The sequence below is a fragment of the Camelus dromedarius genome, chromosome 4, assembly GCF_036321535.1.
Source record: "Camelus dromedarius isolate mCamDro1 chromosome 4, mCamDro1.pat, whole genome shotgun sequence".
In the NCBI taxonomy this organism is placed as follows: domain Eukaryota; kingdom Metazoa; phylum Chordata; class Mammalia; order Artiodactyla; family Camelidae; genus Camelus; species Camelus dromedarius.
This window is the reverse complement of record NC_087439.1, coordinates 70483215-70496767: the sequence shown is the minus strand read 5'-3', so window position 1 is coordinate 70496767 and position 13553 is coordinate 70483215. Positions and strand designations below refer to the sequence as shown.

At 33.8% G+C, this 13553-nt stretch overlaps 1 protein-coding gene across 1 annotated transcript in view; it reads left to right on the top strand.

The window, feature by feature from the left end:
- Positions 1-13553, top strand: part of BMPR2 (bone morphogenetic protein receptor type 2) — a 167800-nt gene that overhangs the window by 30322 nt on the left and 123925 nt on the right. The window lies entirely within an intron of this gene.

The window sequence follows — 13553 nt, the reverse complement described above, 5'->3', positions numbered from 1 at the left end:
AAATTGAAGATGAAGAAACAGATCCAAAGAGGTTAAGTGGCTAACCCAAGCAAGGTCACACAGCTGATTAGTACCACAGGTGGGATTAGAACTCAGGTTGTATGACTTCAGTTTGTTTGCCTATCTTAGAAAGTAGTAATGGCTGTCTCTTGACTTAACAATTGTTAAGTGTCTCTAGGCACTTAACAATAAAAGCACAAATAAAAATCTTTAACATTATAAGCATATCCTTAAATAATTGAGTTAAATGATATCTTTCATTTATTGATTTTCATTTAAAACAACTGTTCCCCACAACCAGTGCTCCCAGTTGCCTAGGATGGCCACACCCAAGAGTTACTATGTAAGAATAAGCACCGACTGGGGTTGAAGAGAAAGAATTCAATAAAGGTAGCAACTGTTTTGGGACCCATTTAGTAATTGTTGCTTTTCTTTTGTAAGTACATTTTTTCTTAAATATGCTTTATTGAAGTATAACATAAATATGAAAAAGTACATAAATCCAAAATTTATGTCTTAGTGAATTTCCATAAAGTGAACACATCAGTTAATCATGATTTTTAAGAATACTTAGAAAGTATTTATTTATTAAGTAGTTTTTTCCCCAGTTCATGCATTCCTTTTGAGGGGGGGCATAATTGACATATAACATATTACCCAGTTCTTTTTATTGTGGTAAATACACATAACTTAAGATTTACCATCTTAGCCATTTTTAAGTGTACAGTTCAGGTGTATTTAATATAGTCATAATGTTGTGCAACCATCACCACTATCCATCCCCGTAACTTTTCAAAATAGGTAAAACTGAAACCAACTGAAACTGCACTCTTTACCCAACAACTCCCCTTCCCACTTTATCTCTTTCATCCCTGGCAATTACCATTTTACTTTCTGTCCTTAGGATTTTGACGACTCTAAGTATCTCATACCAATGGAATCATACAGTATTTGTCTTTTTTGTGACTAGTTCGTTTCACTTAACATAATACTTTCAAGGTTCATCCATGTTGTAACATATATAAAAATTTCCTTCCTCTTTAAGGTGTTAAGTAATTTTTTTGATAATAATATATGAAACTTATAGTTCTTAGTCTTATTTGCCATCTGCCCTCCACATTTGTTTGTATCTTCCTCCAGGAGGGCATAGGAACTCCATTTAGGAACTTGGCCTGACGACATTAAATGCTTGTCCATTTGGTTCAGTAAGTACTAGTGGTGAGATGCTCCCACACAGTTTGATAAGTTTGAGTTTTGACTTGAAGTTTGAAGATGATATCATATGCTATGGTTACTATATGCTCAGTACCTAAATGCAGAGAGCTGCAGAGTTCAGTAGAAGATGCCACAGCCCTTCCAAATTCTAAACAAGAAGTATTTTAGCTATAAATTCATGTGCCATATCCTTGTTGTTTTGAACTCTCTTTTGCAACGTGGCTATTTGTCTATCTAAAACTTCTGTGTTCAGTGAAAGCTGTTGCATTTTCAGTTGTCACCAAGCCAGTTTTCATTTTGCTCATAGTTCCCATAAGCCATATCTCCTGTAGTGGGAAATGTTGCTTGAAAGTATCCATAAAGAACTCTGCACTCTAACAGTTATACTCTCTGATATGCCCATATTCTTTAGCCTACCATGAACTGGTTTCTTGGATACTGTGCTAATATGGAGTGTTTCTGGACTCTTGAATCTCACTGCAGTGGTGGAGAGGACTGCTCTTTTAGGTCTAGCTATTAGTGATGTTTTTGGCAATAACGTTTAAAATAGACTTTTTGTTTTGAAATTATTTAAGACTTATAAAAAGTTGAAGGAGTAATACAAAGAATTCCTATATAGATGAGGAAGAAGTCCTAGCTTTCCCAAATGTTAGTATTTTACTACATTTGCTTTATCATTTTCTCTGTATGTTCATACTGTCTTTTTCTGAAATATTTGAGAGTAAGTTGCAGACATGATGCTAATTTACTCCTACGTAAGTCAGTGTATTTTCTAAAAAGTGAAGACATTTTCTTGTATAACCACAATGCAGCTATCAAAATCAGGAAATTTAACATTGATACAATACCACTTTGTGATCTAGAGGCCTTTAAATATGATTAGTTGTCCTAATAATGTTTATTGTAGCCAAAGGAAAAAATTTTTTTCTGGTCCAGGAGACAGATTCAGGACCATGCATTACGTTTAGTTACGTCTATTTATACTTCTTCAGTCTGTGACATTCCCTCAGTCTTTCTTTGTCTTTTATTACCTTGACATTTTTGAAGAGTACAGGTCAGTTATTTTGTAGAATGTCCCTCAGTTTGAATTTATCTGGTGTCTCCTCATGATTAGAGTCAGGTAATGCATTTCTAGCAGAAATGCCACAGAGATATTGTTGGGTTCTGGTATCTTAGCCCATCCTACTGGGGGCACATGATGTCAATTTGCCTCATTACTGTTGATGTTAACTTTTATCACTTGGTTAAGGTGATATCTGCCGGATAAAGTTACTGTTTTTCCCTTTGTAATTAAAAAGCAACTTGTGAAGAGACATTTGAGACTATGTGAATATCCTGTTTCTCAATAGACTAGTTTCAGCATTCATTATGATTCTGACAAATGGTGATTTTTTTTTCTAAACCTAATGTTTCTTCTACATTAATTAATTGTCATTCTATCATTTGGAAGAACTTTCTTTTCTCCCTATTTTTTCATTTGTTTATGTCAATGTGGACTGGTGGTTTTATTTTATTCACTGGATTTCATTATGCATTTCTGAAGAGAGGGAGGAGATCTGCTTTTTTAGGTTCTTATTAAATGTATGTGATGTTCACTTAACTTTTTTTTTTAACATTTTTTATTGATTTATAATCATTTTACAATGTGTCAAATTCCAGTGTTCAGCACAATTTTTCAGTTATTCATGGACATATACACACTCATTGTCACATTTTTTTCTCTGAGTTATCATAACATTTTGTGTATATTTTCCTGTGCTATACAGTGTAGTCTATTCTACAATTTTGAAATCCCAGTCTATCCCTTCCCACCCTCCACTTAACTCTTATTAAGCCTGTTTCTAAGATATTATGCTTAAATGCAATTAAAGATGTGAAAATGCTTGTTGAATGTTATTATAGGTTTACAATTTCTTATGGAATTTTTAAATTTAAAACTGAATATCAAAACTGTTTTGTTAGTTTGGAGCATACTCATTTGGTGACAAAACAAATTTGAATAGATACAAAGATATTTACAGTTTTTATCTATGTGAATATTCATACTTTTTGCTGAAGAAATACTGATAGATTTAATTACTGGGATCTCCCCCAGACTCTGCTGGGAATGTTGTGTAATACATGGCATATGCACACGATACTTTCTAAAATCTGGAAAAATTCAGAATTTAAAGCACTTTTGGTTATAAAGACTTCATATAAAGGCTTGAGGACCTGTAGTACTATAGAGGTCCTATTTATTAGTATATTTTGATATTACCAACTATGTCTGGTTGACAAAATTGATGCTAATAGTTACAATACTAGTAACCATGACTGTCACACAATGAATAGTTCTGTCAGTATTTGCTTACAGAGAAAAGAATAAGGAGAAAACCCAGCACTTTCTTTGCTCATCAGATACTTGTGCTATTTTACAATTAGGGAGATCAAATTCTCTTGTGAGTTTTTCACTCTTACTGGTGAGCTTGCTGCTCTTCCTATTGTATAGTGTCTTTCTGCTCTCTTCCTACTTAGGCAGGTTGAAGGGATACTTTGACACAATTATAGAATATGGAATTCTTGCCATTCCTCAACCACCTAGTGACTTTAGCTAATGTTTAATGTAGCATTCTTTGCAGAATTAGATTCAAATTAAATGATATAAAGATAAATTTTAACTGTGCCTTGACAGAAGAGTAAGTTCTTTTTAGAGTACTAACAGGAAGTGGTCTTACATTTTTGTAGAATATGATAATAATAGCACACTTTGCTGTCTTCCTATGGTTAATGAACATAATGGTTATACTATATATAATGAGAATTTTAAAAGTTATGTTTTTATTCCTATATGGTTACTTTTATAACAAGTGATTCTTATACTCAGATCTCAGTAAATTAGCTGAATAGTGCATAGTTTAAAATTTTTTAGTTTTATCACTAGAATTCTCTTAACTTTTAATTTAGCTACTAATTGTGAAACTTATTTTTGATTATTTTTCGTATTCCTTTTTTCAAATCAATTCAGACTTTTTCTTATTTAAATTAGTTCTACTTCTATAATCTCTAATTCTAATACTGAATTTTGAACTCTCCTAAATTATGCTTGATTTAGATAAAATAGTTTTAATCTGGTAACTTAAAAAAATACAGCTAGTTCAAAATAATGCAAGCACGTAACCAAAAAAAATAGAAGTTGTGTGAAAGGGCACACAATGAAATGAACATTTTATAACATTCTTATTATCTAAGCTAGGCAAAGGTTGGCAGCTCTTTTCATTTAGATGTCACTCAGCCTATCGTGTATGCAAATGTCTTTTGTTTGCTTGCTACCCAACTCACAGTTGTGAGTGAAGGGGAACTGGTGAAGATTGCCAACAATACCTCACATCTCATCCCCCCAGTTATGTAATCATAAAGTTGGATGGCATGTGGTGGCAGTACCTAAAAGGAACATGGTTCTGAATTAAAGAGTTTTTTTAATCAGTTGCAGATTTTTTTTTTTAAACTGTAGTGAGTGCAAGTTTTTCTTGTACCTGATATGATTACAGAGTACTAAGAATTTTGCAGAAGCATTTCAAGGGAAAGGTATTCTGAAATAACAGTAGATGGGAATGATTTTGTTTTGCTAATGAATTTTGGAGATAATCTTTCAGTAAGGCCACATTTACTTTAAGTTTTGCATGCCAGCTAAAATGGCTTCATCTTCTATACAGGTTGCTAATCCTTAAAAATATTACATATATATTTAGTCAGTGTTTTCATTGGTATAAAGTCAATAAGATGATAAATCATTACATAACATTTTAAGTTGATATAAATGAGTGATATTTTTAGAGTTTTATTTTTAAAGCAAACCTGTGAGCCAAATGTTAATCTTTAGTATATAGTATACAAAAATTGTTGAAGTGCTGTATTAAGGGATCACGTAGCAGCTACCAAGGAATCTCAACATATTAATTAACTCAGCCTCTTAACAAGTGAGTATAATTTAATTTTTATTGCTGAATGATTTCAAGACTATCTGCATTTTCCTTTTAGGATTGTTCTGTAATTATCATGCAGTAAAATGTTGGAAATTACAGTGGCTTCTTAAAATGAACATGCAGCAAAAAGGATTTAAGAGTGTTTTTTGTAAAGAGCACTATTGTTAGCACAATTTTGCCTGTGGTTCCTCAGTTTTAGAGGAAGGCTGTAATGCCTAAAAGTTGCCAGGACTTCATTGAGCTAATGTTGGATTATAGCCAGACGTTTATTTGGTTGAGAACCCAGTCTTCTCTTAGATTGAAGAGGAGCAGGTGGGAAAAGGAGTGAGGTGGGAGTGGGAGGTGGAAGAGACTTTTTTACATATTTATTGTGTCAAATGGGTTTAGCAGACTTTTAGAATTAATTTAAGTCTTTAACGCCTTAAATAAGAACCCCTGGAGAGTCCTTAAGACCATTTCAGAGGATCTGCAAGGTCAAACCTACTTTCATTATAGTTCTAGGATGTTACTTGCTTTTTTCACTTTGTTGATATTTGTACAAAAGCAGTAGTGGGTAAAACTGCCGGCTCCTTAGCACAGGTCAAGGTGGTGGTACCAAACTGTACTAGTTTTCACTGTGATCTTCAGTGAACTTACAGTTTAAAAAACAACAACAACAAACTACCTGGTTTCACTTAAGAATATCTCTTGGTTGAGGCAGTAAAAATTAATTTTATTAAATCTAGTTTTTTCAGTAAATTATCTTTTTACTATTTTGTGTGGCAAAATGGTAAGTACAGGTATTTCTGATGCATACCAAAATATGATATGTACTGGGATCCAGTTCTTCTAGAAAATAATGAATAATCTTATCTCATCAGTTAAAGGTGTTGGGAGTCCTGGAACATTATAAACCCCAACCCAGTGATCTTTCACTTAGGCCAATGATTCTTTCCTTCTTGTTAAAAGTCCTCTGTTCCTGTATGAATCTGATGAAATCTGTGTATCCTTTCTCAACACAGCATGACCCACACACGTGTACTCACACACTTGCCTGGTCACATAAGCACATGCTTACTCAAAGTTGTAAACAATATAAGAGTTCATGATTGGTCTCCTAGAGCATATTTGTGGATTTCCTAGTTAAAACTCTGTTATGGGTTAAATTTTGCCCCCCACAAACTTACATGTTAAAGTCCTAACCCCCTTTACCTAAGAATATGATCTTATTTGGAGATATGGTTAATGCAGGTGTAATTAGTTAAGATGAGGTCGTAGTAGAGTAAGGTGAACCCCTAATCCATTATGGCTGGGTCCTTACAAAAAAGGGAAATTTAGACACAGACATGCATACAGGGGGAGCACCATGTGAAGATGAAGGTAGAGATCTGTAAAGCAGGGAACACTAAAGATTGCCAAGAAATTACCAGAAGGAGAGGTGTGGAACAAATTTTCCCTCATAGTCCTCAGAAGAAATTAACCCTGCCAACACCTTGATCTCAGATTTCTAGCTTCCAGAACTGAGAGACAATAAATTGGCTCTTGTTTTAGCTACACAGTTTCTGGTACTTTTGTTTTAGTAGCCTTGGCAAACTAATATAGACCTCCTGGTCTGGGTTGTGGTTTCACACTACCTTTCAAGCACTGGCCAGAGTGGTTTCCGTAGGGAACTATGCTCTAGCTCTAGGATATCTTATATTGTACTTTCTTAATACTTTATCCAAACACGGAAAGGTTGAGTGTTGGCAGGACACTACGTAATTTATGGGATGTAGGGCAAAATGAAAATATGGGCCCCTTTGTTCACAAAGCAGGAAAAAAGTGCTGTTAAAGATAATAAAATATATAGCTTTTTCTCTTTTCCATGTCTCTCCTTTGACTTGTCATAGTTTTTTCATTTATCATTTAATGTCATTTTAAGCAAAGAAAAATAAAAATTTAAATCATTAACATGAGTTTTACCATTCATTTTTATATTGTGCAATGCCCATTTAGAATGCAAATATAAGAATATTTAACTTGTTTGTGGAATCATTGAAATTATGCAGTTATATTTTATAGCTTGTACTTGCATGTGTAGTTTTTACCATAATGCTAGAAATACTGTACAACACTAATGCACCTGTTTTTATTTTACTTCTTGATACACACAGGTATTCTGCCAACATTCTACTTTTGCTTGCTGATGAATAAGGAAGACCTGAGAGGAAAAAGGAATTATGGGTTGCCCTATCTTTACCTTTCCTTCTATGTCACCATATTCACCATAAGTGGTTGCCTAACACGGGCAAGTAATAGGAGTAAGAAAGGATATGATACGGTTCCTTGGTTGTTCGTGTTTTGTAGAAACTGTCACTTCTGTGTTCCAAGCAAATTGTGGCCCCTTGGGGCTGTGAGCACCCTCTTCCCCAGATGAGAATTAATATAATTTTCTTTGTATTCTGGCTGGGGAAGAGACTGTTGTTTTTATAAGGACCCTTGCTAGTCCTTTTGTAGCTCATCACCAGAAGGATCCCAGGTTATAGCCAGTGAGTTAAGGAAATTGATATGCTATTAACCATTTGCATAGAATTAAATTGTTTAATAGGAATCCAAGAACCAGGACAGAACAGGAGTCTTTCTTACTGATGGTAAACCATACAAAGTTCAGCATCAGTGAATAAAAACCTGTGTGCCAGAGATTGGCAGACTTTTTGTTTGTTTAATGGAGGTACTAGGGATTGAACCCAGGATCTCTTGTGTACCAATCATGTGCTCTACCACTAAGATATAACTACCTTCCAAAAGTTTTTGTTTGTTTGTTTGTTTCAATGGAAGACAGACTTTTTGAGCAGTGGTGTCGTACCGACTCAGAGTTAGGCAAATGTTAGAGGTTGTGGTTTGGTAATTCAGGTGTTTCACCTTATCACCAGTGTGCCCTGACTGTTTTGCAGGAACGGCAAGAACTTAAAGCAGTGGTAATGCTATGATTGATACTAGCAGTAGCTGAGGTCTAGGGTAGTATACCTGAGCAGTCCTGTTTAGACATCGTTTTCCATGCTTATATTTGTTCTGTCCCTCCCTATATGACACCGTGTTATTGTAAACATTGGTATAGTCCATCTAGTTCAGGTACTTGTCTTTAATGATAGTGTATTCACATTATATTCTGCATAAATACTATACCCAGGAGTTATGCAACTAGTGTTTTTTTTTTAACTCAGCATTTCATAAAACAGAGAATTCATTGACAAAATTAAATCTATTATATAAAAATAATATATAACTCTTGATTATAATTATCTGGGGTGGTGAGTAGAATGCTAAAGGATCTAATGGCCAGGTCTTGATGTCCAAAAGTTTGTGGATTGTCTTATATGAAATACCTTCTATGAAGTGTTTTTAAAAAACTTTGTGATTTTAGTTGGCAAAATAATTTCATATGTTTATTTTCTCATATATTTATGGTTGCTTATTAACTCTATCAAATATCCACCCATCTGCACTGGTAGGTTAAATTGCTTCTCATAAAAGATTGGTCTTGACAAATTTTTGTTGTTATCTTTTCATTACCACTAGATGTTGATTGTACTAGCACAATAGTGTGTAAAATCTAGGGAGGAAACAAATCAGTGTGAATCATAGCAGTTAATTGTCTTCCCCAAAGCTCTATTTGGATAAATGCATATAAAGCACTTAGCACTGTGCCTGGCACAGAGGATGCATGCAGCAAGTGTTTTGAAAATAAATAAAAATTCGGATTCTTGTAAACATTAGTATTAATTATATTAGGGATTTTCAGGCACTGTAATCAGTCTTCTATCTTTGAGATTTGAAAGAAGCAGGAAATTGGGCGTAGGACCTACAGGGAAACAGGAAGTCTACCCATGTTTTTATTTCACATTCCACTTGGACTATCTTGGAAACACAGGGTAAAGCATCAAACAATGGTTGTATGAGTTTCTTTCTGGTGTTTCTTTTTATCTGTCTCTTTATCTATTTTGTATTATATTTTTATTTTAGGATTCTGGAGATAGAGTGTCCTGTGTCTGGACATGTCTGGAATGCCTTGAATTGATTCATTAATATCAGGAACATTGTGAGTGTTTCTTTGTCAAGGAGATGATGAGTTTTCTTTCCATTCCTATTCATTAGTCAAAGGAACAAAGTACTCTTCTTAAATGTTCATTAAAACAGATATATGATTCAAAAAATAAATGTCATTCATATCAAAGAGTATGTGAAAAGAACGCAAGAAGGTGTATAAGTAATAACCTAATTGTATTATCAATGAATAGTATATAATTACACTGAAGAGGGCAGAGAGTAAAAGAACTAGCTTAAGTCACTTTGAAAAACCATGAAGCTAAAGACAAAAAAAATTATCCCGAAATACTATACTCTAGTTAGTAAGTTTCTTTCTCATAGAGGTATGGGTTAGCATTTCTGAATTGCTATTATCAATTTTACTGTAAGTGTATCCTTGTATTGAACAAATAAGTAAAAATATTGTGTATAATGAAAGCTAGGTTCTTAACTCTCTCCACTGAGAAGGCTAGAAGTAATGACACTACTGTAGCAATGAACACACTGCTGCCCGTATCTTGGTTCTAAATAATATTCTCCTATAAAAAGAACCTTTGAGAAATGGTTGATTCTAGGGCTAGGGCAGGGAAATCAAGATGAACTTGGAACATTTAATGGTACTAGAGAGTAAGGAAGTGCTCAAAAAATGATAAGAATATGTTGGAAAGTTACAGCTAGTTTGAAGGCATTTGTACTGGCCAAAGCTGAGATGAAATAAGTAATGATAGTATTGGATCAGAATCCATAGAATAAAATAAATATCTATGAGTCTATACTAACATAAGCAAGGGAGAAGGGACGCCTTTTAAATTTTTATAATTTAAAAAAAATTGATAAACTTTATATTTTAGAGAAGTTTTAGTTCACAGGAACATTGAGGGACAGCTCTTTTTTATAGTAGAATTCCAGTTAATAAATGAAGAATGAATGATGACAATAAAAAATCATCATTAGGTAAATATTCACAGATTCTTATTGTATTTTGTAGGGGGTTTTTTTTTTTGTTTGTTTTTTTTGGTGAGGGAAAGTATTTAGGTTTTTTCATTGATTTATTCTTAGAGGAGGTACTGGGGAATCAATGTATTTTGTGGTATTAATGGATACTAATATTAGTGGTGCAAGTTTGGTGAGAAACAGGATATTTGCATAGTCTCAATGTGTCTTTCCCATAAGATATTTTTTAATCACTGGAAATAAGGCCTGTAAATAAGAGAAGCCTTATTTACAGTGGAGAATCCTGGAGACATCACCTAACCAAGTGACACCTTAACATCTCAGGCTTCCTGATACAGTGCACTAAGGACACAGCATCACCTCTATAGTATTCTTGCCAGAGAAGTTTAATCTCAATGTAATCATGAGAAAACAGTGTTGTCCAAATTGAGAAACATTACATAAAATAACATGCCATTTCTTTAAAAAAGTCTCAAGGTCATGAAAAAAAACTGAGGAACTGTCACATACTGGAGACTAAGAAAACATGACAGTTTGGGATTCTGGATTAAATCCTAGACCAAAAAAAGGACATTAGTGGGAAAATTGATGAAACTTGGAAAAGGTCTGTAGATTAGTTAATTATTTGTATCAGTGTTAATTTCCTGGTTTCCATGATTGTACTGTGGGTTGTGTAAGATGTTAATATTAGGGAAAGCTGGGTTAAGGTTATATAAAAACAATTAACCTTAAGTATTAACTATAAAATAGTAGTATTTTTGCAAATTTTCAATAAATTTAAAATTTTCTAAATGAAAATGTTGAAAAGTCAGGTATGTGTCTTATAATTCTAAAAATATTTAAGATGGTAGAAGGAGTTCTTTAGGTAATGAAATGATGAAGTCTCCAAAACTTATGACTAAATTTCAGTTAATTCTTTAGGCAGATTCATTCATCCTTGACAAATCTTACTTTCAAATTGTCATGAAAGATGTTCTTTCTTCTGCCTAAGTATTTTGTTCATATAATCATGATTTTAAACATTTCTGCCCCTTAAGAATTAGGAAATAAAACCTTTGAATCTAAAGTAAGAAACTCCCTGACTTGAGAAAAGTCTTAGACATAAGAAAAGAAAGATAAATCCAGCTTTAGAGTGAGCCTTTACATTTGAGTCAAAAACCAAAAGCCTCTGTCCAGAATCATTGCAGATGAGGGTATTTTCAACTTGGAGAGGAGTGGTGCTGTGTTTTGAGTACAGAAAGAAAATAGGCAAGAAGAAAGAATGTTTGGATGTTTGAGCCCTGTCAGTGAAAGAGATGAGATTAGTGACTAGGATCTATAGGTAGAATGGTTAGAGGTTGTGGGGAAATTTGGGAGTCTTTAACTTGGTTCAGAGATTTCAGGATGATTAGACGGAGTTAGGAAAGTTTTAAAATTAAGACAGGGATAGGAGAGAGCAAGCTGGAGGGAACTTCTGTGGGATGTGTTGATCAAGAAGAGAGGTTCAGCTCAGAGAAGCTAAACACAAATTTCTGCATTCTCTGAATATAACAGAGGCTAGCCAAGAAATTTCTAGAGATTTGTCTGTCAAGAGTTTTGAAGTGGAAGTTTTGACATTGTTCTACATGAATCTTGAAATCCTTTTTCAGCCCTCATGTTTATTCTGAAAACACACAAAAAATTTTATCAGTAAATTAGGCATAATAAAATCCTACCTAGGTGAACGTGTACTTTATAAGATGGCTTCCCTTGTATCTGTACTTGAACATGTTTAGAGGTGTTTTTGTGCTGCCTCTGTGTCATTTTAAGATGGCTAAAATTAAAGCTATTGAAAAAATTTGTGCTTTGGGATGGTATCTCTATAGCAGGAGAGTGATCTTCCCAATATTAAATTTTTAAAAGATTTCTTTTTGGTGCTAATTCTTACAAATCTAGGTGTCCCCCAGTATGTTACTGATTTAACAATTTCTAACACTGGTGCAAGAATCATTATAGATACTGAATTCTCGATTTACTTCATTTTCTGTTTTTTATCCTTGTTTACATAGACTTACCTTATATTTAACTTGAAATCTTAAATTGAGACTGTCACATGTTACAAAGAGATTAATATTGTAGAGAAGAAAAGTGTTTTTTTCCTGCTACCCTTCTGTGTTTTTGGCTGGGGCTCTGTAACAAAAGACAGATTAACATCAGAGGAACATACAGATTTATTTGATACAAGTTTTACATGACACAGGAGCTTTCATAAGGAGATGAAGACCAGAGAAGCAGATAAGCCTGAACATTTTTATACTAGGTTTGAAGAAGAGTGGAAAATTGTAAGAAAATGTGACAGGACAAAAGGACATGAGTAAAGGTAGTAAACTGGGGGAAATAGCAAAATCTGTTCCTTTGGATTCCTCTTGGTATCCCTCTGTCTTTGGAGATAAGGTAAAGGTATGGTACCGTTCACATGAGGGTTTTATGACCTACTTCAGGGGACATGGGGAAGTCAGAAAGTTCTTCCGCACATGCCATTTCTTAGATTCCTTCTTAACATTGAGCTTAAAATGTTCAATATGCAAAGATTCCATGTTTGTATTAGAGTGTTTTGAACACAATATCACAAATAACATTTATGACCAGTAACTCAGAACTGTACTCTTCACCTTAGAGTATGGGTCCAAAGATAGATCATTAGAATATAACTATTATTCCATAATTTATGTATTACTAATATTGTGTAATATGACTAAAATTGTCCTTTTTTGGTACCTTTCTGTCAAATACCTTTGGCTTCAGCTTTGAAGAGATGGAACCTGCCTAGGTAACAAACTAACAAATGATAGTTTTCTGGGCCAACATATTTTACTTGCTAAAATGTTATATAAGTGTCTATGGAAATGAACACAGGTTCCCCCCACTACCTCCATAACACAGGAACCCCGTTTCAGGCTCCCCTATTACGTACTAACCTCATTTTGAAATGGCTTATTTATAACAGTGCTGCTGTCCTATTGGCTTTTTGCTAAATGGAAGGAGTTTTCTGCCCTTTAGCCTAGAACGCATGTCTTGAATTTTTACTATTTTACTTGAAGTCATATTTTAAAATATCCATTATATCTTGGGGAACTTTGCCAAGATCAAATATTATCACTTTGAATTTTAGTAGTATTCTATAGTATTCATAGTGTTCTCATGTATTTTCTCATTTGCTGGAGGCTATAGCAATACTTTTACTATGGTGGGAATAGTAGCCCAATCTATTAATCACTTATTAAGTTATGCTTTGTCATACTTTCACAGTATAACATATTTGGCACCAATAATTCTCAATAAAAATACAGGCAAGAATTGTTAGTTTTGTAAATGTTAAAAAAAATCAGGAGCTAATAAATCTTGAAGGAAAACTAG